The sequence below is a fragment of the Schistocerca serialis genome, chromosome 12, assembly GCF_023864345.2.
Source record: "Schistocerca serialis cubense isolate TAMUIC-IGC-003099 chromosome 12, iqSchSeri2.2, whole genome shotgun sequence".
Lineage (NCBI taxonomy): Eukaryota > Metazoa > Arthropoda > Insecta > Orthoptera > Acrididae > Schistocerca > Schistocerca serialis.
The window spans coordinates 174,940,880-174,966,376 of record NC_064649.1 but is presented as its reverse complement, the minus strand read 5'-3'; positions in this window follow the sequence as shown (position 1 = coordinate 174,966,376).

Sequence of the window (25,497 nt, the reverse complement as noted above, 5' to 3'; positions counted from 1 at the left end):
CTTAAGTGCAAGAAGACTGTATCTTCTTACTGTCTATGTTTTGAACCATTCCTATGACACTAGTTATAGATTCCGATGCTTCACTCCAGGTTTACTGTATCCTTTGGACCTTCTTATTGAAGATGAAACACAGAAATTGCATCGGAATTAAATACAAGGGCCACAATGCCGCCTTAAGGACAAGAAGACTGACTCTTCTTACTGACTATGTTTTGAACCATTGCTGTGACACTAGTTAGAGATTCCGATGCTTCACTTCAGGTTTACTGTATCCCTTGGACCTTCTTATTTACGATGAAACACAGAAATTGCATCGGAATTAAATACAAAAGGCACAATGCCGACTTAAGTACATGAAGACTGACTCTTCTTACCGACTATGATTTGAACCATTCCTGTGACACTAGTTTTAGATTCCGATGCTTCACTTCATGTTTACTGTATCCCTTGGACCTACTCACTGACGATGAAACACAGAAATTGCATCGGAATTAAATACAAAAGGCACAATGTCGACTTAGGTACATGAAGACTGACTCTTCCCACTGTCTATGTTTTGAACCATTCCTGTGACACTAGTTATAGATTCCGATGCTACACTTCAGGTTTACTGTATCCCTTCGACCTTCTTATTGACGATGAAACACCGAAGTTGCATCGGAATTAAATACAAAAGGCACAATGCCGACTTAAGTACAAGAAGACTGACTCATCTTACTGACTATGTTTTGAACCATTTCTGTGACACTAGTTATAGATTCCTATGCTTCACTTCAGGGTTACTGTATCCCTCTGACCTTCTTATTCACGATGAAACACAGAAATTACATCGGAATTAAATACAAAAAGGACAATGCGGACTTAACGACAAGAAGACTGAACCTTCGTACTGACTATGTTTTGAACCATTCCTGTGACACTAGTTATAGATTCCGATGCTTCACATCAGGTTTACTGTATCCCTCTAACCTTCTTATTGACGATGAAACACAGAAATTGCACCGGGATTAAATGCAAAAGGCACAATGCCGACTTAAGTACATGAAGACCGACTATTCTTAGTGACTATGTTTTGAACCATTCCTGTGACACTAGTTATAGATTCCGATGCTTCACTTCAGGTTTACTGTATCCCTTGGACCTTCTTATTGACGATGAAACACAGAGATTGCATCGGACTTAAATACAAAAGGCAAAATGCCGACTTAAGTGCAAGAAGACTGTATCTTCCTACTGTCTATGTTTTGAACCATTCCTGTGACACTAGTTATAGATTCCGATGCTTCACTCCAGGTTTACTGTATCCGTTGGACCTTCTTATTGACGATGAAACACAGAAATTGCATCGGAATTAAATACAAGGGCCACAATGCCGCCTTAAGGACAAGTAGACTGACTCTTCTTACTGACTATGTTTTGAACCATTGCTGTGACACTAGTTATAGATTCCGATGCTTCACTCCAGGTTTAGTGTACCCCTTGGGCCTTCTTATTGACGATGAAACACAGAAATTGCATCGGAATTAAATAAAAATGGCACAGTGCCGACTTAAGTACAAGAGGACTGACTCTTCTTACTGACTATGTTTTGAACCATTCCTGTGACAGTAGTTATAGATTCTGATGCTTCACTTCAGGTATACTGTATACCTTCGACCTTCTTATTGACGATGAAACACCGAAGTTGCATCGGAATGAAATACAAAAGGCACAATGCCGACTTAAGTACAAGAAGACTGACTCTTCTAACTGACTATGTTTTGAACCATTCCTGAGACACTAGTTATAGATTCCAATGCTTCACTTCAGGTTTACTGTATCCCTCTGACCTTCTTATTGACGATCTAACACAGAAATTGCATCGGAATTAAATAGAAAAGACACAATGTCGACTTAAGTACAACAAGACTGACTCTTCTTTCTGACTATCTTTTGAACCATTCCTGTGACACTAGTAATAGATTCCGATGCTTCACTCCAGGTTTAGTGTACCCCTTGGACCTTCTTATTGACGATGAAACACAGAAATTGCATCGGAATTAAATACAAAAGGCACAATGCTGACTTAAGTACAAGAAGACTGACTCTTTCTACTGTCTATGTTTTGAATCATTCCTGTGACACTAGTTATAGATTCCGATGCTTCCCTTCAGGTTTACTGTATCCCTGTGACCTTATTGACGATGAAACACAGAAATTGCATCGGAATTAAATACAAAAGGCACAATGCCGACTTAATTACAAGAAGACTGACTCTTCATTCTGACTACGTTTTGATAAATTCCTGTGACACTAGTTATAGATTCCGATACTTCACTTCAGGTTTACTGTATCCCTGTGACCTTCATATTGACGATGATACACAGAAATTGCACCGGGATTAAATATAAAAGGCACAATGACGACTTAAGTACATGAAGACCGACTCTTCTTAGTGACTATGTTTTGAACCATTCCTGTGACACTAGTTATAGATTCCGATGCTTCACTTCAGGTTTACTGTATCCCTTGGACCTTCTTATTGACGATGAAACACAGAAATTGCATCGGACTTAAATACAAAAGGCAAAATGCCGACTTAAGTGCAAGAAGACTGTATCTTCTTACTGTCTATGTTTAGAACCATTCCTGTGACACTAGTTATAGATTCCGATGCTTCACTCCAGGTTAACTGTATCCTTTGGACCTTCTTATTGACGATGAAACACAGAAATTGCATCGGAATTAAATACAAGGGCTACAATGCCGCCTTAAGGACAAGAAGACTGACTCATCTTACTGACTATGTTTTGATCCATTCCTGTGACACTAGTTATAGATTCCGATGCTTCACTTCAAGTTTACTGTATCCCTTGGACATTATTATTGACGATGAAACACAGAAATTGCATCGGAATTAAATACAAAAGGCACAATGCCGACTTAAGTACATGAAGACTGACTCTTCTTACCGGCTATGATTTGAACCATTCCTGTGACACTAGTTATAGATTCCGATGCTTCACTTCAGGTTTACTGTATCCCTTGGACCTACTCATTGACGATGAAACACAGAAATTGCATCGGAATTAAATACAAAAGGCACAATGTCGACTTAAGTACAAGAATGCTGACTCTTCTTTCTGACTATGTTTTGAACCATTCCTGTGACAGTAGTTATAGATTCCGATGCTTCACTTCAGGTTTACTGTATCCCTTCGACCTTCTTATTGACGATGAAACACCGAAGTTTCATCGGAATTAAATACAAAAGGCACAATGCCGACTTAAGTACAAGAAGACTGACTCTTCTTACTGACTATGTTTTGAACCATTCCTGAGACACTAGTTATAGATTCCAATGCTTCACTTCAGGTTTACTGTATCCCTCTGACCTTCTTATTGACGATCAAACACAGAAATTGCATCGGAATTAAATAGAAAAGGCACAATGCCGACTTAAGTACAACAAGACTGACTCTTCTTTCTGACTATCATTTGAACCATTCCTGTGACACTAGTTATAGATTCCGATGCTTCACTCCAGGTTTAGTGGACCTCTTGGACCTTCTTATTGACGATGAAACACAGAAATTGCATCGGAATTAAATACAAAAGGCACAATGCTGACTTAAGTACAAGAAGACTGACTCTTTCTACCGTCTATGTTTTGAATCATTCCTGTGAATCTAGTTATAGATTTCGATGCTTCACTTCAGGGTGACTGTATCCCTCTGACCTTCTTATTCACGATGAAACACAGAAATTGCATCGGAATTAAATACAAGTGGCACAATAACGACTTAAGGACAAGAAGACTGACACTTCTTACTGACTATGTTTTGATAAATTCCTGTGACACTAGTTATAGATTCCGATGCTTCACTTCAGGTTTACTGTATCCCTCTGACCTTCATATTGACGATGAAACACAGAAATAGCACCGGGATTAAATATAAAAGGCACAATGACGACTTAAGTACATGAAGACCGACTCTTCTTATTGACTATGTTTTGAACCATTCCTGTGACACTAGTTATAGATTCCGATGCTCCACTTCAGGTTTACTGTATCCCTTGGACCTTCTTATTGACGATGAAACACAGAAATTGCATCGGAATTAAATACAAAAGGCACAATGCCGACTTAAGTACAAGAAGACTATATCTTCTTACTGTCTATGATTTGAACCGTTCCTGTGACACTAGTTATAGATTCCGATGCTTCACTCCAGGTTTACTGTATCCCTTGGACCTTCTTATTGACGATGAAACACAGAAATTGCATCGGAATTAAATACAAAAGGCACAATGCCGCCTTAAGGACAAGAATACTGATTCTTCTTACTGACTATGTTTTGAACCATTCCTGTGACACTAGTTATAGATTCCGATGCTTCACTTCAAGTTCAATGTATCCCTTGGACCTTCTTATTGACGATAAAACACAGAAATTGCATCGGAATTAAATAGAAAAGGCACAATGCCGACTTACGTACAAGAAGGCTGACTCTTCTTACTGACTATGTTTGAACCATTCCTGTGACACTAGTTATAGATTCCGATGCATCACTCAAGGTTTAGTGTACCTCTTGGACCTTCTTATTGACGATGAAACACAGAAATTGCATAGGAATTAAATAGAAATGGCACAATGCCGACTTAAGTACAAGAAGACTGACTCTTCTTACTGTCTATGTTTTGAACCATTCCAGTGACACTAGTTATTGATTCCGATGCTTCACTTCAGGTTTAGTGTATCATTTGGACCTTCTTATTGACGATGAAACACAGAAATTACATCGGAAATAAGTACAAAAGGCACAATGCCAACTGAAGTACAAAAAGACTGACTCTTCTTACTGACTATGTTTTGAACCATTCCTGTGACACAAGTTATAGATTCCGATGCTTCACTTCAGGTTTACTGTATCCCTTGGACATTCTTATTGACGATGAAACACCGATATTGCATCGGAATTAAATTCAAAAGGCACAATGCTGACTTAAGTTCAAGAATACGACTCTTCCTACAGTCTATGTTTTGAACCATTCCTGTGACACTAATTTTGGATTCCGATGCTACACTTCTGGTTTACTGTATCCCTATGACCTTCTTATTGACGACGAAACACAGATATTGCATCGGAATTAAATAGAAAAGGCACAATGCCGACTTAATTGCAAGAGGACTGACTCTTCTTACTGTCTATGTTCCGAACCATTCCTGTGACACTAGTTATAGATTCCGATGCTTCACACCAGGTTTACTGTATCACTTGGACCTTCTTATTGACGATGAAGCACCGAAATTGCATCGGAAATAAATAGAAAAGGTACAATGAGGACTTAGGTACAAGAAGACTGACTCTTGTTACTGACTATGCTTTGAACCATTCCTGTGACACTAGTTATTGATTCCGATGCTTCACTTCAGGTTTACTGTATCCCTTGGACCTTCTTATTGACGATGAAACCCAGAAATTGAACCGGAATTAAATACAAAAGGCACAATACCGGCTTAAGTACATGAAGACTGACTCTTCTTACTGACTATGTTTTGAACCATTACTGTGACACTAGTTATAGATTCCGATGTTCACTTCAGGTTTACTGTATCCCTCTGACCTTCTTATTGACGATGAAACACAGAAATTGCATCGGAAGTAAATACAAAAGGCACAATGCCGACTTAAGTACAACAAGACTGACTCTTCTTTCTGACTATCTTTTGAACCATTCCTGTGACACTAGTTATAGATTCTGATGCTTCACTTCAGGTTTACTGTATCCCTTGGACCTTCTTATTGACGTTGAAACACAGAAATTGCATCGGAATTAAATACAAAAGGCACAATGCCGCCTTAAGGACAAGAATACTGATTCTTCTTACTGACTATGTTTTGAACCATTCCTGTGACACTAGTTATAGATTCCGATGCTTCACTTCAGGTTTACTGTATCATTTGGACCTTCTTGTTGACAATGAAATACAGAAATTACATCGGAAATAAATACAAAAGGCACAATGCCGACTTAAGTACAAAAAGACTGACTCTTCTTACTGACTATGTTTTGAACCATTAGTGTGACACTGGTTATAGATTCCGATGCTTCACACCAGGTTTACTGTATCACTTGGACCTTCTTATTGACGATGAAGCACAGAAATTGCATCGGTAGTAAATAGAAAAGGCACAATGCCGACTTAGGTACAAGAAGACTGACTCTTGTTACTGACTATGTTTTGAATAATTCCTGTGACACTAGTTATAGATTCCGATTCTTCACTTCAGGTTTACTGTATCCCTTGGACCTTCTTATTGACGATGAAACCCAGAAATTGCACCGGAATTAAATACAAAAGGCAAAATACCGACTTAAGTACATGAAGACTGACTCTTCTTACTGACTATGTTTTGAACCATTACTGTGACACTAGTTATAGATTCCGATGCTTCACTTCAGATTTACTGTATCCCTCTGACCTTCTTATTGACGTTAAAACACAGAAATTGCAACGGAAGTAAATACAAAAGGCACAATGCCGACTTAAGTACAACAAGACTGAGTCTTCTTTCTGACTATCTTTTGAACCATTCCTGTGACACTAGTTATAGATTCCGATGCTTCACTCCAGGTTTAGTGTACCCCTTGGACCTTCTTATTGACGATGAAACACAGAAATTGCATCGGAATTAAATACAAAAGGCACAATGCTGACTTAAGTACAAGAAGACTGACCCTTTCTACTGTCTATGTTTTGAACCATTCCTGTGACACTAGTTATAGATTCCGATGCTTCCCTTCAGGTTTACTGTATCCCTGTGACCTTATTAAGGATGAAACACAGAAATTGCATCGGAATTAAACACAAAAGGCACAATGCCGACTTAAGTACAACAAGACTGACTCTTCCTACTGTCTATGTTTTGAACCATTCCTGTGACACTAGTTATAGATTCCGATGCTTCACTTCACGGTTACTGTATCCCTCTGACCTTCTTATTCACGATGAAACACAGAAATTCAATCGGAATTAAATACAAAAGGCACAATGCCGACTTAAGGACAAGAAGACTGACTCTTCTTACTGACTATGTTTTGAACCATTCCTGTGACACTAGTTATAAATTCCGATGCTTCACTTCAGGGTTACTGTATCCCTCTGACCTTCTTATTCACGATGAATCACAGAAATTGCATCGGATTAAATACAAAAGGCACAATGCCGACTTAAGGACAAGAAGACTGACTCTACTTACTGACTATGTTTGATCCATTCCTGTGACACTAGTTATAGAATCCGATACTTCACTTCAGGTTTACTGTATCCCTCTGACCTTCATATTGACGATGAAACACAGAAATGGCACCGGGATTATATATAAAAGGCACAATGACGACTTAAGAACATGAAGACCGACTGTTCTTAGTGACTATGTTTTGAACCATTCCTGTGACACTAGTTATAGATTCCGATGCTTCACTTCAGGTTTACTGTATCCCTTGGACCTTCTTATTGACGATGAAACACAGAAATTGCATCGGAATTAAATACAAAAGGCACAATGCCGACTTAAGTACAAGAAGACTGTATCTTCTTACTGTCTATGTTTTGAACCGTTCTTGTGACACTAGTTATAGATTCCGATGCTTCACTCCAGGTTTACTGTATCCCTTGGACCTTCTTATTGTCGATGAAACACAGAAATTGCATCGGAATGAAATACAAAATGCACAATACCGCCTTAAGGACAAGAATACTGATTCTTCTTAATGACTATGTTTTGAACCATTCCTATGGCACTAGTTATAGATTCCGATGCTTCACTTCAGTTTTAATGTATCCTTTGGACCTTCTTATTGACGATGAAACACAGAAATTGCATCGGAATTAAATAGAAAAGGCACAATGCCGACTTAAGTACAAGAAGACTGACTCTTCTTAATGACTATGTTTTGAACCATTCCTGTGACACTAGTTATAGATTCCGATGCATCACTCCAGGTTTAGTGTACCCCTTGGACCTTCTTATTGACGATGAAACACAGAAATTGCACCGGAAGTAAATAGAAATGGCACAATGCCGACTTAAGTACAAGAAGACTGACTCTTCTTACTGTCTATGTTTTGAACCATTCCAGTGACACTAGTTATAGATTCCGATTCTTCACTTCAGGTTTACTGTATCATTTGGACCTTCTTATTGACGATGAAACACAGAAATTACATTGGAAATAAGTACAAAAGGCACAATGCCAACTTAAGTACAAAAAGACTGACTCTTCTTACTGACTATGTTTTGAACCATTTCTGTGACACTAGTTATAGATTCCGAAGCTACACTTCAGGTTTACTGTATCCCTTGGACCTTCTTATTGACGATGAAACACCGATATTGCATCGGAATTAAATTCAAAAGGCACAATGCTGACTTCAGTACAAGAAGACGACTCTTCCTACTGTCTATGTTTTGAACCATTCCTGTGACACTAATTTTGGATTCCGATGCTACACTTCAGGTTTACTGTATCCCTATGACCTTCTTATTGACGACGAAACACAGATATTGCATCGCAATTAAATAGAAAAGGCACAATGCCGACTTAATTGCAAGAGGACTGCCTCTTCTTACTGTCTATGTTCCGAACCATTCCTGTGACACTAGTTATAGATTCCGATGCTTCACACCAGGTTTACTGTATCACTTGGACCTTCTTATTGACGATGAAGCACCGAAATTGCATCGGAAATAAATAGAAAAGGCACAATGAGGACTTAGGTACAAGAAGACTGACTCTTGTTACTGACTATGCTTTGAACCATTCCTGTGACACTAGTTATAGATTCCGATGCTTCACTTCAGGTTTACTGTATCCCTTGGACCTTCTTATTGACGATGAAACCCAGAAATTGCACCGGAATTAAATACAAAAGGCACAATACCGGCTTAAGTACATGAAGACTGACTCTTCTTACTGACTATGTTTTGAACCATTACTGTGACACTAGTTATAGATTCCGATGTTCACTTCAGGTTTACTGTATCCCTCTGACCTTCTTATTGACGATGAAACACAGAAATTGCATCGGAAGTAAATACAAAAGGCACAATGCCGACTTAAGTACAACAAGACTGACTCTTCTTTCTGACTATCTTTTGAACCATTCCTGTGACACTAGTTATAGATTCTGATGCTTCACTTCAGGTTTACTGTATCCCTTGGACCTTCTTATTGACGTTGAAACACAGAAATTGCATCGGAATTAAATACAAAAGGCACAATGCCGCCTTAAGGACAAGAATACTGATTCTTCTTACTGACTATGTTTTGAACCATTCCTGTGACACTAGTTATAGATTCCGATGCTTCACTTCAGGTTTACTGTATCATTTGGACCTTCTTGTTGACAATGAAATACAGAAATTACATCGGAAATAAATACAAAAGGCACAATGCCGACTTAAGTACAAAAAGACTGACTCTTCTTACTGACTATGTTTTGAACCATTAGTGTGACACTAGTTATAGATTCCGATGCTTCACACCAGGTTTACTGTATCACTTGGACCTTCTTATTGACGATGAAGCACAGAAATTGCATCGGTAGTAAATAGAAAAGGCACAATGCCGACTTAGGTACAAGAAGACTGACTCTTGTTACTGACTATGTTTTGAATAATTCCTGTGACACTAGTTATAGATTCCGATTCTTCACTTCAGGTTTACTGTATCCCTTGGACCTTCTTATTGACGATGAAACCCAGAAATTGCACCGGAATTAAATACAAAAGGCACAATACCGACTTAAGTACATGAAGACTGACTCTTCTTACTGACTATGTTTTGAACCATTACTGTGACACTAGTTATAGATTCCGATGCTTCACTTCAGGTTTACTGTATCCCTCTGACCTTCTTATTGACGTTAAAACACAGAAATTGCAACGGAAGTAAATACAAAAGGCACAATGCCGACTTAAGTACAACAAGACTGAGACTTCTTTCTGACTATCTTTTGAACCATTCCTGTGACACTAGTTATAGATTCCGATGCTTCACTCCAGGTTTAGTGTACCCCTTGGACCTTCTTATTGACGATGAAACTCAGAAATTGCATCGGAATTAAATACAAAAGGCACAATGCTGACTTAAGTACAAGAAGACTGACTCTTTCTACTGTCTAAGTTTTGAACCATTCCTGTGACACTAGTTATAGATTCCGATGCTTCCCTTCAGGTTTACTGTATCCCTGTGACCTTATTAAGGATGAAACACAGAAATTGCATCGGAATTAAACACAAAAGGCACAATGCCGACTTAAGTACAACAAGACTGACTCTTCCTACTGTCTATGTTTTGAACCATTCCTGTGACACTAGTTATAGATTCCGATGCTTCACTTCACGGTTACTGCATCCCTCTGACCTTCTTATTGACGATGAAACACAGAAATTGCATCGGAATTAAATACAAAAGGCACAATGCCGACTTAAGGACAAGAAGACTGACTCTTCTTACTGACTATGTTTTGAACCCTTCCTGTGACACTAGTTATAAATTCCGATGCTTCACTTCAGGGTTACTGTATCCCTCTGACCTTCTTATTCACGATGAATCACAGAAATTGCATCGGATTAAATACAAAAGGCACAATGCCGACTTAAGGACAAGAAGACTGACTCTACTTACTGACTATGTTTGATCCATTCCTGTGACACTAGTTATAGAATCCGATACTTCACTTCAGGTTTACTGTATCCCTCTGACCTTCATATTGACGATGAAACACAGAAATGGCACCGGGATTATATATAAAAGGCACAATGACGACTTAAGAACATGAAGACCGACTCTTCTTAGTGACTATGTTTTGAACCATTCCTGTGACACTAGTTATAGATTCCGATGCTTCACTTCAGGTTTACTGTATCCCTTGGACCTTCTTATTGACGATGAAACACAGAAATTGCATCGGAATTAAATACAAAAGGCACAATGCCGACTTAAGTACAAGAAGACTGTATCTTCTTACTGTCTATGTTTTGAACCGTTCTTGTGACACTAGTTATAGATTCCGATGCTTCACTCCAGGTTTACTGTATCCCTTGGACCTTCTTATTGTCGATGAAACACAGAAATTGCATCGGAATTAAATACAAAATGCACAATACCGCCTTAAGGACAAGAATACTGATTCTTCTTAATGACTATGTTTTGAACCATTCCTATGGCACTAGTTATAGATTCCGATGCTTCACTTCAGTTTTAATGTATCCTTTGGACCTTCTTATTGACGATGAAACACAGAAATTGCATCGGAATTAAATAGAAAAGGCACAATGCCGACTTAAGTACAAGAAGACTGACTCTTCTTAATGACTATGTTTTGAACCATTCCTGTGACACTAGTTATAGATTCCGATGCATCACTCCAGGTTTAGTGTACCCCTTGGACCTTCTTATTGACGATGAAACACAGAAATTGCACCGGAAGTAAATAGAAATGGCACAATGCCGACTTAAGTACAAGAAGACTGACTCTTCTTACTGTCTATGTTTTGAACCATTCCAGTGACACTAGTTATAGATTCCGATTCTTCACTTCAGGTTTACTGTATCATTTGGACCTTCTTATTGACGATGAAACACAGAAATTACATTGGAAATAAGTACAAAAGGCACAATGCCAACTTAAGTACAAAAAGACTGACTCTTCTTACTGACTATGTTTTGAACCATTTCTGTGACACTAGTTATAGATTCCGAAGCTACACTTCAGGTTTACTGTATCCCTTGGACCTTCTTATTGACGATGAAACACCGATATTGCATCGGAATTAAATTCAAAAGGCACAATGCTGACTTCAGTACAAGAAGACGACTCTTCCTACAGTCTATGTTTTGAACCATTCCTGTGACACTAATTTTGGATTCCGATGCTACACTTCAGGTTTACTGTATCCCTATGACCTTCTTATTCACGACGAAACACAGATATTGCATCGCAATTAAATAGAAAAGGCACAATGCCGACTTAATTGCAAGAGGACTGCCTCTTCTTACTGTCTATGTTCCGAACCATTCCTGTGACACTAGTTATAGATTCCGATGCTTCACACCAGGTTTACTGTATCACTTGGACCTTCTTATTGACGATGAAGCACCGAAATTGCATCGGAAATAAATAGAAAAGGCACAATGAGGACTTAGGTACAAGAAGACTGACTCTTGTTACTGACTATGCTTTGAACCATTCCTGTGACACTAGTTATAGATTCCGATGCTTCACTTCAGGTTTACTGTATCCCTTGGACCTTCTTATTGACGATGAAACCCAGAAATTGTACCGGAATTAAATACAAAAGGCACAATACCGACTTAAGTACATGAAGACTGACTCTTTTTACTGACTATGTTTTGAACCATTACTGTGACACTAGTTATAGATTCCAATGTTCACTTCGGGTTTACTGTATCCCTCTGACCTTCTTATTGACGATGAAACACAGAAATTGCATGGGAAGTAAATACAAAAGGCACAATGCCGACTTAAGTACAACAAGACTGACTCTTCTTTCTGACTATCTTTTGAACCATTCCTGTGACACTAGTTATAGATTCCGATGCTTCACTTCAGGTTTACTGTATCCCTTGGACCTTCTTATTGACGTTGAAACACAGAAATTGCATCGGAATTAAATACAAAATTCACAATGCCGCCTAAAGGACAAGAATACTGATTCTTCTTACTGACTATGTTTTGAACCATTCCTGTGACACTAGTTATAGATTCCGATGCTTCACTCCAGGTTTACTGTATCCGTTGGACCTTCTTATTGACGATGAAACACAGAAATTGCATCGGAATTAAATACAAGGGCCACAATGCCGCCTTAAGGACAAGTAGACTGACTCTTCTTACTGACTATGTTTTGAACCATTGCTGTGACACTAGTTATAGATTCCGATGCTTCACTCCAGGTTTAGTGTACCCCTTGGGCCTTCTTATTGACGATGAAACACAGAAATTGCATCGGAATTAAATAAAAATGGCACAGTGCCGACTTAAGTACAAGAGGACTGACTCTTCTTACTGACTATGTTTTGAACCATTCCTGTGACAGTAGTTATAGATTCTGATGCTTCACTTCAGGTATACTGTATCCCTTCGACCTTCTTATTGACGATGAAACACCGAAGTTGCATCGGAATGAAATACAAAAGGCACAATGCCGACTTAAGTACAAGAAGACTGACTCTTCTAACTGACTATGTTTTGAACCATTCCTGAGACACTAGTTATAGATTCCAATGCTTCACTTCAGGTTTACTGTATCCCTCTGACCTTCTTATTGACGATCAAACACAGAAATTGCATCGGAATTAAATAGAAAAGACACAATGTCGACTTAAGTACAACAAGACTGACTCTTCTTTCTGACTATCTTTTGAACCATTCCTGTGACACTAGTAATGGATTCCGATGCTTCACTCCAGGTTTAGTGTACCCCTTGGACCTTCTTATTGACGATGAAACACAGAAATTGCATCGGAATTAAATACAAAAGGCACAATGCTGACTTAAGTACAAGAAGACTGACTCTTTCTACTGTCTATGTTTTGAATCATTCCTGTGACACTAGTTATAGATTCCGATGCTTCCCTTCAGGTTTACTGTATCCCTGTGACCTTATTGACGATGAAACACAGAAATTGCATCGGAATTAAATACAAAAGGCACAATGCCGACTTAATTACAAGAAGACTGACTCTTCATTCTGACTACGTTTTGATAAATTCCTGTGACACTAGTTATAGATTCCGATACTTCACTTCAGGTTTACTGTATCCCTGTGACCTTCATATTGACGATGAAACACAGAAATTGCACCGGGATTAAATATAAAAGGCACAATGACGACTTAAGTACATGAAGACCGACTCTTCTTAGTGACTATGTTTTGAACCATTCCTGTGACACTAGTTACAGATTCCGATGCTTCACTTCAGGTTTACTGTATCCCTTGGACCTTCTTATTGACGATGAAACACAGAAATTGCATCGGACTTAAATACAAAAGGCAAAATGCCGACTTAAGTGCAAGAAGACTGTATCTTCTTACTGTCTATGTTTAGAACCATTCCTGTGACACTAGTTATAGATTCCGATGCTTCACTCCAGGTTTACTGTATCCTTTGGACCTTCTTATTGACGATGAAACACAGAAATTGCATCGGAATTAAATACAAGGGCTACAATGCCGCCTTAAGGACAAGAAGACTGACTCATCTTACTGACTATGTTTTGATCCATTCCTGTGACACTAGTTATAGATTCCGATGCTTCACTTCAAGTTTACTGTATCCCTTGGACATTTTTATTGACGATGAAACACAGAAATTGCATCGGAATTAAATACAAAAGGCACAATGCCGACTTAAGTACATGAAGACTGACTCTTCTTACCGGCTATGATTTGAACCATTCCTGTGACACTAGTTATAGATTCCGATGCTTCACTTCAGGTTTACTGTATCCCTTGGACCTACTCATTGACGATGAAACACAGAAATTGCATCGGAATTAAATACAAAAGGCACAATGTCGACTTAAGTACAAGAATGCTGACTCTTCTTTCTGACTATGTTTTGAACCATTCCTGTGACAGTAGTTATAGATTCCGATGCTTCACTTCAGGTTTACTGTATCCCTTCGACCTTCTTATTGACGATGAAACACCGAAGTTTCATCGGAATTAAATACAAAAGGCACAATGCCGACTTAAGTACAAGAAGACTGACTCTTCTTACTGACTATGTTTTGAACCATTCCTGAGACACTAGTTATAGATTCCAATGCTTCACTTCAGGTTTACTGTATCCCTCTGACCTTCTTATTGACGATCAAACACAGAAATTGCATCGGAATTAAATAGAAAAGGCACAATGCCGACTTAAGTACAACAAGACTGACTCTTCTTTCTGACTATCATTTGAACCATTCCTGTGACACTAGTTATAGATTACGATGCTTCACTCCAGGTTTAGTGGACCTCTTGGACCTTCTTATTGACGATGAAACACAGAAATTGCATCGGAATTAAATACAAAAGGCACAATGCTGACTTAAGTACAAGAAGACTGACTCTTTCTACCGTCTATGTTTTGAATCATTCCTGTGACACTAGTTATAGATTCCGATGCTTCCCTTCAGGTTTACTGTATCCCTGTGACCTTATTGACGATGAAACACAGAAATCGCATAGGAATTAAATACAAAAGGCATAATGCCGACTTAAGTACAACAAGACTGACTCTTCTTACTGTCTATGTTTTGAACCATTCCTGTGACACTAGTTATAGATTCCGATGCTTCACTTCACGGTTACTGTATCCCTCTGACCTTCGTGTTCACGATGAACCACAGAAATTGCATCGGAATTAAATACAAAAGGCACAAAGCCGACTTACGGACAAGAAGACTGACTCTTCTTACTGACTATGTTTTGAACCATTCCTGTGAATCTAGTTATAGATTTCGATGCTTCACTTCAGGGTGACTGTATCCCTCTGACCTTCTTATTCACGATGAAACACAGAAATTGCATCGGAATTAAATACAAGTGGCACAATAACGACTTAAGGACAAGAAGACTGACACTTCTTACTGACTATGTTTTGATAAATTCCTGTGACACTAGTTATAGATTCCGATGCTTCACTTCAGGTTTACTGTATCCCTCTGACCTTCATATTGACGATGAAACACAGAAATAGCACCGGGATTAAATATAAAAGGCACAATGACGACTTAAGTACATGAAGACCGACTCTTCTTATTGACTATGTTTTGAACCATTCCTGTGACACTAGTTATAGATTCCGATGCTCCACTTCAGGTTTACTGTATCCCTTGGACCTTCTTATTGACGATGAAACACAGAAATTGCATCGGAATTAAATACAAAAGGCACAATGCCGACCTAAGTACAAGAAGACTATATCTTCTTACTGTCTATGATTTGAACCGTTTCTGTGACACTAGTTATAGATTCCGATGCTTCACTCCAGGTTTACTGTATCCCTTGGACCTTCTTATTGACGATGAAACACAGAAATTGCATCGGAATTAAATACAAAAGGCACAATGCCGCCTTAAGGACAAGAATACTGATTCTTCTTACTGACTATGTTTTGAACCATTCCTGTGACACTAGTTATAGATTCCGATGCTTCACTTCAAGTTCAATGTATCCCTTGGACCTTCTTATTGACGATAAAACACAGAAATTGCATCGGAATGAAATAGAAAAGGCACAATGCCGACTTACGTACAAGAAGGCTGACTCTTCTTACTGACTATGTTTGAACCATTCCTGTGACACTAGTTATAGATTCCGATGCATCACTCAAGGTTTAGTGTACCCCTTGGACCTTCTTATTGACGATGAAACACAGAAATTGCATAGGAATTAAATAGAAATGGCACAATGCCGACTTAAGTACAAGAAGACTGACTCTTCTTACTGTCTATGTTTTGAACCATTCCAGTGACACTAGTTATAGATTCCGATGCTTCACTTCAGGTTTAGTGTATCATTTGGACCTTCTTATTGACGATGAAACACAGAAATTACATCGGAAATAAGTACAAAAGGCACAATGCCAACTGAAGTACAAAAAGACTGACTCTTCTTACTGACTATGTTTTGAACCATTCCTGTGACACAAGTTATAGATTCCGATGCGTCACTTCAGGTTTACTGTATCCCTTGGACATTCTTATTGACGATGAAACACCGATATTGCATCGGAATTAAATTCAAAAGGCACAATGCTGACTTAAGTTCAAGAATACGACTCTTCCTACAGTCTATGTTTTGAACCATTCCTGTGACACTAATTTTGGATTCCGATGCTACACTTCTGGTTTACTGTATCCCTATGACCTTCTTATTGACGACGAAACACAGATATTGCATCGGAATTAAATAGAAAAGGCACAATGCCGACTTAATTGCAAGAGGACTGACTCTTCTTACTGTCTATGTTCCGAACCATTCCTGTGACACTAGTTATAGATTCCGATGCTTCACACCAGGTTTACTGTATCACTTGGACCTTCTTATTGACGATGAAGCACCGAAATTGCATCGGAAATAAATAGAAAAGGTACAATGAGGCCTTAGGTACAAGAAGACTGACTCTTGTTACTGACTATGCTTTGAACCATTCCTGTGACACTAGTTATAGATTCCGATGCTTCACTTCAGGTTTACTGTATCCCTTGGACCTTCTTATTGACGATGAAACCCAGAAATTGCACCGGAATTAAATACAAAAGTCACAATACCGGCTTAAGTACATGAAGACTGACTCTTCTTACTGACTATGTTTTGAACCATTACTGTGACACTAGTTATAGATTCCGATGTTCACTTCAGGTTTACTGTATCCCTCTGACCTTCTTATTGACGATGAAACACAGAAATTGCATCGGAAGTAAATACAAAAGGCACAATGCCGACTTAAGTACAACAAGACTGACTCTTCTTTCTGACTATCTTTTGAACCATTCCTGTGACACTAGTTATAGATTCTGATGCTTCACTTCAGGTTTACTGTATCCCTTGGACCTTCTTATTGACGTTGAAACACAGAAATTGCATCGGAATTAAATACAAAAGGCACAATGCCGCCTTAAGGACAAGAATACTGATTCTTCTTACTGACTATGTTTTGAACCATTCCTGTGACACTAGTTATAGATTCCGATGCTTCACTTCAGGTTTACTGTATCATATGGACCTTCTTGTTGACAATGAAATACAGAAATTACATCGGAAATAAATACAAAAGGCACAATGCCGACTTAAGTACAAAAAGACTGACTCTTCTTACTGACTATGTTTTGAACCATTAGTGTGACACTAGTTATAGATTCCGATGCTTCACACCAGGTTTACTGTATCACTTGGACCTTCTTATTGACGATGAAGCACAGAAATTGCATCGGTAGTAAATAGAAAAGGCACAATGCCGACTTAGGTACAAGAAGACTGACTCTTGTTACTGACTATGTTTTGAATAATTCCTGTGACACTAGTTATAGATTCCGATTCTTCACTTCAGGTTTACTGTATCCCTTGGACCTTCTTATTGACGATGAAACCCAGAAATTGCACCGGAATTAAATACAAAAGGCACAATACCGACTTAAGTACATGAAGACTGACTCTTCTTACTGACTATGTTTTGAACCATTACTGTGACACTAGTTATAGATTCCGATGCTTCACTTCAGGTTTACTGTATCCCTCTGACCTTCTTATTGACGTTAAAACACAGAAATTGCAACGGAAGTAAATACAAAAGGCACAATGCCGACTTAAGTACAACAAGACTGAGTCTTCTTTCTGACTATCTTTTGAACCATTCCTGTGACACTAGTTATAGATTCCGATGCTTCACTCCAGGTTTAGTGTACCCCTTGGACCTTCTTATTGACGATGAAACACAGAAATTGCATCGGAATTAAATACAAAAGGCACAATGCTGACTTAAGTACAAGAAGACTGACTCTTTCTACTGTCTATGTTTTGAACCATTCCTGTGACACTAGTTATAGATTCCGATGCTTCCCTTCAGGTTTACTGTATCCCTGTGACCTTATTAAGGATGAAACACAGAAATTGCATCGGAATTAAACACAAAAGGCACAATGCCGACTTAAGTACAACAAGACTGACTCTTCCTACTGTCTATGTTTTGAACCATTCCTGTGACACTAGTTATACATTCCGATGCTTCACTTCACGGTTACTGTATCCCTCTGACCTTCTTATTCACGATGAAACACAGAAATTCAATCGGAATTAAATACAAAAGGCACAATGCCGACTTAAGGACAAGAAGACTGACTCTTCTTACTGACTATGTTGTGAACCATTCCTGTGACACTAGTTATAAATTCCGATGCTTCACTTCAGGGTTACTGTATCCCTCTGACCTTCTTATTCACGATGAATCACAGAAATTGCATCGGATTAAATACAAAAGGCACAATGCCGACTTAAGGACAAGAAGACTGACTCTACTTACTGACTATGTTTGATCCATTCCTGTGACACTAGTTATAGAATCCGATACTTCACTTCAGGTTTACTGTATCCCTCTGACCTTCATATTGACGATGAAACACAGAAATGGCACCGGGATTATATATAAAAGGCACAATGACGACTTAAGTACATGAAGACCGACTCTTCTTAGTGACTATGTTTTGAACCATTCCTGTGACACTAGTTATAGATTCCGATGCTTCACTTCAGGTTTACTGTATCCCTTGGACCCTCTTATTGACGATGAAACACAGAAATTGCATCGGAATTAAATACAAAAGGCACAATGCCGACTTAAGTACAAGAAGACTGTATCTTCTTACTGTCTATGTTTTGAACCGTTCTTGTGACACTAGTTATAGATTCCGATGCTTCACTCCAGGTTTACTGTATCCCTTGGACCTTCTTATTGTCGATGAAACACAGAAATTGCATCGGAATTAAATACAAAATGCACAATACCGCCTTAAGGACAAGAATACTGATTCTTCTTAATGACTATGTTTTGAACCATTCCTATGGCACTAGTTATAGATTCCGATGCTTCACTTCAGTTTTAATGTATCCTTTGGACCTTCTTATTGACGATGAAACACAGAAATTGCATCGGAATTAAATAGAAAAGGCACAATGCCGACTTAAGTACAAGAAGACTGACTCTTCTTAATGACTATGTTTTGAACCATTCCTGTGACACTAGTTATAGATTCCGATTCATCACTCCAGGTTTAGTGTACCCCTTGGACCTTCTTATTGACGATGAAACACAGAAATTGCACCGGAAGTAAATAGAAATGGCACAATGCCGACTTAAGTACAAGAAGACTGACTCTTCTTACTGTCTATGTTTTGAACCATTCCAGTGACACTAGTTATAGATTCCGATTCTTCACTTCAGGTTTACTGTATCATTTGGACCTTCTTATTGACGATGAAACACAGATATTACATTGGAAATAAGTACAAAAGGCACAATGCCAACTTAAGTACAAAAAGACTGACTCTTCTTACTGACTATGTTTTGAACCATTTCTGTGACACTAGTTATAGATTCCGAAGCTACACTTCAGGTTTACTGTATCCCTTGGACCTTCTTATTGACGATGAAACACCGATATTGCATCGGAATTAAATTCAAAAGGCACAATGCTGACTTCAGTACAAGAAGACGACTCTTCCTACAGTCTATGTTTTGAACCATTCCTGTGACACTAATTTTGGATTCCGATGCTACACTTCAGGTTTACTGTATCCCTATGACCTTCTTATTGACGACGAAACACAGATATTGCATCGCAATTAAATAGAAAAGGCACAATGCCGACTTAATTGCAAGGGGACTGCCTCTTCTTACTGTCTATGTTCCGAACCATTCCTGTGACACTAGTTATAGATTCCGATGCTACACACCAGGTTTACTGTATCACTTGGACCTTCTTATTGACGATGAAGCACCGAAATTGCATCGGAAATAAATAGAAAAGGCACAATGAGGACTTAGGTACAAGAAGACTGACTCTTGTTACTGACTATGCTATGAACCATTCCTGTGACACTAGTTATAGATTCCGATGCTTCACTTCAGGTTTACTGTATCCCTTGGACCTTCTTATTGACGATGAAACCCAGAAATTGTACCGGAATTAAATACAAAAGGCACAATACCGACTTAAGTACATGAAGACTGACTCTTTTTACTGACTATGTTTTGAACCATTACTGTGACACTAGTTATAGATTCCAATGTTCACTTCGGGTTTACTGTATCCCTCTGACCTTCTTATTGACGATGAAACACAGAAATTGCATCGGAAGTAAATACAAAAGGCACAATGCCGACTTAAGTACAACAAGACTGACTCTTCTTTCTGACTATCTTTTGAACCATTCCTGTGACACTAGTTATAGATTCCGATGCTTCACTTCAGGTTTACTGTATCCCTTGGACCTTCTTATACGTTGAAACACAGAAATTGCATCGGAATTAAATACAAAATTCACAATGCCGCCTAAAGGACAAGAATACTGATTCTTCTTACTGACTATGTTTTGAACCATTCCTGTGACACTAGTTATAGATTCCGATGCTTCACTTCAGGTTTACTGTATCATTTGGACCTTCTTATTGACGATGAAATACAGAAATTACATCGGAAATAAATACAAAAGGCACAATGCCGACTTAAGTACAAAAAGACTGACTCTTCTTACTGACTATGTTTTGAACCATTAGTGTGACACTATTTATAGATTCCGATGCTTCTCTTCAGGTTTACTGTATCCCTTGGACCTTCTTATTGACGATGAAACACCGATATTGCATCGGAAGTAAATACAAAAGGCACAATGCTGACTTAAGTACAAGAAGACTGACTCTTCCTACTGTCTATGTTTTGAACCATTCCTGTTACACTAATTTTGGATTCCGATGCTACACTTCAGGTTTACTGTATCCCTATGACCTTCTTATTGACGATGAAACACAGATATTGCTTTGGAATTAAATAGAAAAGGCACAATGCCGACTTAATTGCAAGAGGACTGACTCTTCTTACTGTCTATGTTTCGAACCATTCCTGTGACACTAGTTATAGATTCCGATGCTTCACACCAGGTTTACTGTATCACTTAGACCTTCTTATTGACGATGAAGCACCGAAATTGCATCGGAAATAAATAGAATAGGCACTATACCGACTTAAGTACATGAAGACTGACTCTTCTTACTGACTATGTTTTGAACCATTACTGTGACACTAGTTATAGATTCCGATGGTTCACTTCAGGTTTACTGTATCCCTCTGACCTTCTTATTGACGTTAAAACACAGAAATTGCAACGGAAGTAAATACAAAAGGCACAATGCCGACTTAAGTACAACAAGACTGAGTCTTCTTTCTGACTATCTTTTGAACCATTCCTGTGACACTAGTTATAGATTCCGATGCTTCACTCCAGGTTTAGTGTACCCCTTGGACCTTCTTATTGACGATGAAACACAGAAATTGCTTCGGAATTAAATACAAAAGGCACAATGCTGACTTAAGTACAAGAAGACTGACTCTTTCTACTGTCTATGTTTTGAACCATTCCTGTGACACTAGTTATAGATTCCGATGCTTCCCTTCAGGTTTACTGTATCCCTGTGCCCTTATTGAGGATGAAACACAGAAATTGCATCGGAATTAAACACAAAAGGCACAATGCCGACTTAAGTACATCAAGACTGACTCTTCCTACTGTCTATGTTTTGAACCATTCCTGTGACACTAGTTATAGATTCCGATGCTTCACTTCACGGTTACTGTATCCCTCTGGCCTTCTTATTCACGATGAAACACAGAAATTGCATCGGAATTAAATACAAGAGGCACAATGCCGACTTAAGGACAAGAAGACAAACTCTTCTTACTGACTATGTTTTGAACCATTCCAGTGACACTAGTTATAGATTCCGATGCTTCACTTCAGGTTTACTGTATCCCTCTGACCTTCATATTGACGATGAAACACAGAAATGGCACCGGGATTATATTTAAAAGGCACAATGACGACTTAAGTACATGAAGACCGACTCTCCTTAGTGATTATGTTTTGAACCATTCCTGTGACACTAGTTATAGATTCCGATGCTTGACTTCAGGTTTACTGTATCCCTTGGACCTTCTTATTGACGATGGAACACAGAAATTGCATCGGAATTAAATACAAAAGGCACAATACCGACTTAAGTACATGAAGACTGACTCTTCTTACTGACTATGTTTTGAACCATTACTGTGACACTAGTTATAGATTCCGATGCTTCACTTCAGGTTTACTGTATCCCTCTGACCTTCTTATTGACGATAAAACACAGAAATTGCATCGGAATTAAATACAAAAGGCACAATGCCGACTTAAGTACAACAAGACTGACTCTTCCTACTGTCTATGTTTTGAACCATTCCTGTGACTCTAGTTATAGATTCCGATGCTTCACTTCAGGTTTACTGTATCCCTTAGACCTTCTTATTGACGATGAAACACAGAAATTGCATCGGAATTAAATACAAAAGGCACAATGCCGACTTAAGTACAAGAAGACTGTATCTTCTTACTGTCTATGTTTTGAACCGTTCCTGTGACACTAGTTATAGATTCCGATGCTTCACTCCAGGTTTACTGTATCCCTTGGACCTTCTTATTGACGATGAAACACAGAAATGGCATCGGAATTAAATACAAAAGGCACATTACCGCCTTAAGGACAAGAATACTGATTCTTCTTAATGACTATGTTTTGAACCATTCCTATGGCACTAGTTATAGATTCCGATGCTTCACTTCAGGTTTAATGTATCCCTTGGACCTTCTTATTGACGATGAAACACAGAAATTGCATCGGAATTAAATAGAAAAGGCACAATGCCGACTTAAGTACAAGAAGACTGACTCTTCTTACTGACTATGTTTTGAACCATTCCTGTGACACTAGTTATAGATTCCGATTCATCACTCCAGGTTTAGTGTACCCCTTGGACCTTCTTATTGACGATGAAACACAGAAATTGCACCGGAAGTAAATAGAAATGGCACAATGCCGACTTAAGTACAAGAAGACTGACTCTTCGTACTGTCTATGTTTTGAACTATTCCAGTGACACTAGTTATAGATTCCGATGCTTCACTTCAGGTTTACTGTATCATTTGGACCTTCTTATTGACGATGAAACACAGAAATTACATCGGAAATAAGTACAAAAGGCACAATGCCAACTTAAGTACAAAAAGACTGACTCTTCTTACTGACTATGTTTTGAACCATTTCTGTGACACTAGTTATAGATTCCGATGCTACACTTCAGGTTTACTGTATCCCTTGGACCTTCTTATTGACGATGAAACACCGATATTGCATCGGAATTATATTCAAAAGGCACAATGCTGACTTAAGTACAAGAAGACGACTCTTCCTACAGTCTATGTTTTGAACCATTCCTGTGACACTAATTTTGGATTCCGATGCTACACTTCAGGTTTACTGTATCCCTATGACCTTCTTATTGACGACGAAACACAGATATTGCATCGGAATTAAATAGAAAAGGCACAATGCCGACTTAATTGCAAGAGGACTGACTCTTCTTAGTGTCTATGTTCCGAACCATTCCTGTGACACTAGTTATAGATTCCGATGCTTCACACCAGGTTTACTGTATCACTTGGACCTTCTTATTGACGATGAAGCACCGAAATTGCATCGGAAATAAATAGAAAAGGCCCAATGCCGACTTAGGTACAAGAAGACTGACTCTTGTTACTGACTATGCTTTGAACCTTTCCTGTGACACTAGTTATAGATTCCGATGCTTCACTTCAGGTTTACTGTATCACTTCGACCTTCTTATTGACGATGAAGCCCAGAAATTGCACCGGAATTAAATACAAAAGGCACAATACCGACTTAAGTACATGAAGACTGACTCTTCTTACTGACTATGTTTTGAACCATTACTGTGACACTAGTTATAGATTCCGATGTTCACTTCAGGTTTACTGTATCCCTCTGACCTTCTTATTGACGATGAAACACAGAAATTGCATCGGAAGTAAATACAAAAGGCACAATGCCGACTTAAGTACAACAAGACTGACTCTTCTTTCTGACTATCTTTTGAACCATTCCTGTGACACTAGTTATAGATTCCGATGCTTCACTTCAGGTTTACTGTATCCCTTGGACCTTCTTATTGACGATGAAACACCGAAATTGCATAGGAATTAAATACAAAAGGCACAATGCCGCCTTAAGGACAAGAATACTGATTCTTCTTACTGACTATGTTTTGAACCATTCCTGTGACACTAGTTATGGATTCCGATGCTTCACTTCAGGTTTAATGTATCCCTTGGACCTTCTTATTGACGATGAAACACAGAAATTGCATCGGAAGTAAATAGAAAAGGCACAATGCCGACTTAAGTACAAGAAGACTGACTCTTCTTACTGACTATGTTTTGAACCATTCCTGTGACACTAGTTATAGATTCCGATTCATCACTCCAAGTTTAGTGTACCCCTTGGACCTTCTTATTGACGATGAAACACAGAAATTGCATCGGAATTAAATAGAAATGGCACAATGCCGACTTAAGTACAAGAAGACTTTCTCTTCCTACTGTCTATGTTTTGAACCATTCCAGTGACACTAGTTATAGATTCCGATGCTTCACTTAAGGTTTACTGTATCATTTGGACCTTCTTATTGACGATGAAATACAGAAATTACATCGGAAATAAATACAAAAGGCACAATGCTGACTTAAGTACAAGAAGACTGACTCTTCCTACTGTCTATGTTTTGAACCATTCCTGTGACACTAATTTTGGATTCCGATGCTACAC